This window comes from Otolemur garnettii, unplaced genomic scaffold (assembly GCF_000181295.1).
Source record: "Otolemur garnettii isolate 467f Iridium unplaced genomic scaffold, OtoGar3 scaffold00017, whole genome shotgun sequence".
Classification (NCBI taxonomy): domain Eukaryota; kingdom Metazoa; phylum Chordata; class Mammalia; order Primates; family Galagidae; genus Otolemur; species Otolemur garnettii.
In genome coordinates, this window is record NW_003852412.1 from 26939204 (window position 1) to 26942891 (window position 3688).

Below are 3688 nucleotides of genomic sequence, written 5' to 3' on the forward strand. Positions count from 1 at the left end.
CCATAAATATTGTATTCCATTAATTATCACGCCACTGGCTTATCCTGGGCGCCGGCGTCCTCGAGCGACGCAGGGCAAATGAGGACGCTTCCCGAGCATATTTCTAGGCTGGGAACCCCGCTGAAATTTCCGCGGTGCCTGGGAATTCCTGGAGCCTGAGCGCCTGCTCAGCCGGGCTGGGCCTGGGGCCGGCTGCAGGGAGGGGCGGCGCGAGCAGGCCGCCGCAGCCAGGAGCGCGGTACCTGTTATCTGGCTACGCAGAAGGCCACAGGGAGAATCCCATTTGGCACGCGGGCAAAAGCTTTCAACTTTATCTCCCGCCATGTAAATATCCCCGAGTGCCCGACTGAGGGACTTTGTTTTGCACCAAACAATATAAATATCCTATTTGCTACTACTGCAGGTGTGCTCTTCCCACCCAAACTCTTTTTTTCCCCTCAATTATAAGTAACTCTTTATACTACCCTCCCCTGGCTAAAAAAAAAAATCACAGATGTTTACTTTATTGATATAACCTATGCCACGGTTAGGCTGAGAATAATATGCCTCAACTAACAGTCATTTAGCAAATAATGGAGGCGTTCTGGATGCTTTCCAGCGTTACACATGTACTTGGTCATAAAATGATACGTGAAAAAATTAACATCTGCTTTCCTAAAATAAAGTGTGCCAAGTAGCTTTTTATGAATGCTTTCCTCATTTTAAAAAGAAATATGGAGAGATAAACTGGCACCCAGATGTATAGCATACTTATAATGGTCTTAGGATTTAAAGGTAGCTATTCATTGCACAAGTCATTTTAAAACTGACATTTTAAAAGCTACTTAACCCTGGACTTCTTCGAATCCTGAAGAGTCTTCCAAATTTTATTATTTAAAGAAGAATTTACTGTAATTTAATTGCATATCAAGGCAGAACTATGTGCAAGTCGGTGGCACTGCAGCCTCAGCTCAACAGAAATTCCAACTCGCCTTTTATTTACCTAATTTCTCAGCAAGGTTCCCAGGCCCTTAAGAAGGCAGAGCTGGAAAGTTTAGTTGGGCTCTTTTTTGTTGTTGTTTAATTCCACTATTAGGAAATGAGGCCTACCTTTGAATTATTTCATTAGGATTTGGCCTTTTGGGGGAAGGGGTGGGAACCATAATCATTAGTGGCTTTTTATTATTTCTACAATAAATGGCTAGATTCTTTGTTGAATAAGCTGCTTGAATGTTTTGCAGATGTTCCACTTAGACCAAATCTGACCCCCTATTTCCTCCCAAATAAGTCGCTTAAACTCTCCCACCAGCCCTTTTACTGGAGAGCATCTTCCCCCACCCTCGGAAGTTTGTAAGCTTAGGACATGTTCCTATGAAATTTCCACCTAACTGCACATGCACACACACCACACACACACACATTTACACACACACTCCCACCCACTGAGCCTCTGAGCGTGGCAGAGGATAAGAGCTGAGAAAAAAGACGAGGAACTGGTGAGGCGGAATGAAGAGGAGGAAGTGGGCCCAGTGGTCACTCCCGGTGCGGGGCGCGCCCTCCCGGGCCCCGCACCTCCACCGCTCGGCGACTCGGTCCGAAGCCCTGGATGGTGGCCCAGCCCTGGGGCCCAGCAAGGACTGGGAATCTGGATGGACCCAGGGCTTGAGGCCTCCGCCCAGGCTGTCTCAGGGCTATACCGCGGGGAGGCAGAGCCCGGGCAGCCCCCACCCCACGGCTCCGCCCAGCCTCCGCGGCCGCGCGTGGGGACCCCGCGGCTTAACAAAGGGCTCCGCGGGGGCGCGGGGCGCGGCCACGTGACGGGCCCGAGCGCCGCGTCCCGGCCCCGCCGTGGGAAGGGCCGGCCCGGCCGGGTCCGCGGGGCTTCTGCACATGAAAGGGCCGCGGGGCGCAGGCGGGAGCGCGGGGTGGCTGCGCGGCGGAGCCGCACCTCTCGGCTCCCGGGCCCGACTTGAAAAGCTCTCGGAGGAAACTGTGTGTGCGGGGAGGGCCGCGGGGTGGGCCGCCGGGCCGCGGGGCCGAGGGGGGCCGGCTGGGGGTGGATGGGGAGGAGGCTGAAGAAACGGCGCCTTCCTGAGTGACAGGACCCCTGTGCAAAGGGCAAACAGGAAAAAAGCTCCTAATATGAATAGAAGAATTTCCAGTGTTTCACAGGACTCCCCTCCCCCTCGCCAAGAAGGAAATCCCCCCTTTCCCCTCTTTTTTCTTTTTCTTATTTTCTGTTCTCTCTCTCTCTCTCTCTCTCTCTCTTCTTTGATTGGAATTGCATGAGCAAACGTCTTTGGATGTGCTTTCAGGAGAAAGAACGATCCATTCACATCAAAATTTCTTCCTGGGTTGGCAAAAATGACTGAACCATGTTGACATGTTGTTGAGGACTCAGTGGCCAGGGCCAGGGAGGCCACAGAGGAGTCAGCCTCAGACAGGGGTCTGGGACGGTGCAGTGTCTGCAGAGGAAAGAAAGGAAATACCTCACGAAGTTCTCCCTCGTCCAATAACAGAACCTGTCACATCTTTACTTCTTGCTAGAAAAGAGATAGCGTCCTCATCTCATTCTGAACAGCTCCAAAGTGACTATTAAACGCCCCTCTGAGAAGCCAGGATGGGAGAGGAAAGCTCATCACACATACAGAGATTTTTTAAAAGTCTGCCATCATATTATTTAATCTCAGAAACACTTTTATTATCTCCATTCTCAACCTGAGGTTTTTTTTTTAATAATTGAAGGACCACAACTTATGGAGAAACCCTTCTTTTAGAAAAGATTGAACCCCACAGTGCCAGTTGTTTGTTGTTGTTGCTGTCGTGATTATGATGGTTATTATGTCCTCTCCTCCTTTCTGCACTTGATCTGAAGAAGAGAACTTTTTTTAGGAGTGTGAAATGAAGGACACAAAGACAGTATATCAATGAAAAGAAGAAAGTGGCCCTTTTAATGAGAACTAAAGAAAACCCAAATGTAGATGAAGTGTACCGTAAAAGCTGCTTCAAAGTCCATCTTAATTCCCTTGGGCTCAGTCACCAGGAACATGTGATAATTGGGAGTTCTGCACCAAGGTGAGGCCGCCACGGAGTGGGGGGTCACACAGATGGGGCTCTCTCCCTATACTTCCAAATACATTTCAAGCCAGAACTTAGGGACATGCATAGTACAGGGACCCAGTTTCATCTGTTCCACCTTCAAATGCTACCTGTTCATTAACGTAATTTTTTTCTTCCCGAGTAAACTGCTCACTAAGGAGTCTCATCCTCTGTCCCAGCCCTTCCCACCCCCAGCAGGCTGGTATATGCTGGGCCATATTCTAAGGTTTTGACTCTTATTTTGTGATCAACTCTGTTTAATTTTCTATTTCTTTTTGGACCTCAGCCTCTCTGGATCACAAAAGTCCCCACAAGTAACATAGCAATAAATCTGAACAAAAATAAGACAGATTTCCTCATCGATGTGTAATAAAGTTAAAGGACATTGTTTTGTCAGACAAGCACTAAGTAGAAAATAAATCTCAGAGTCTGGGGAAACAAAACGGAGCGCTGCTGGCATGTGTGTAAATTTACTTTTAAAAGCAATAAATCAATGTTAAATTAAACAGCTGGGTACCCTGTCTAGAAGAAGGTTCCGTATTTAAGAAGACCTTGATGGGAGAAATGTGCTATTTAACAAGACACACACACACACACACACACACACACG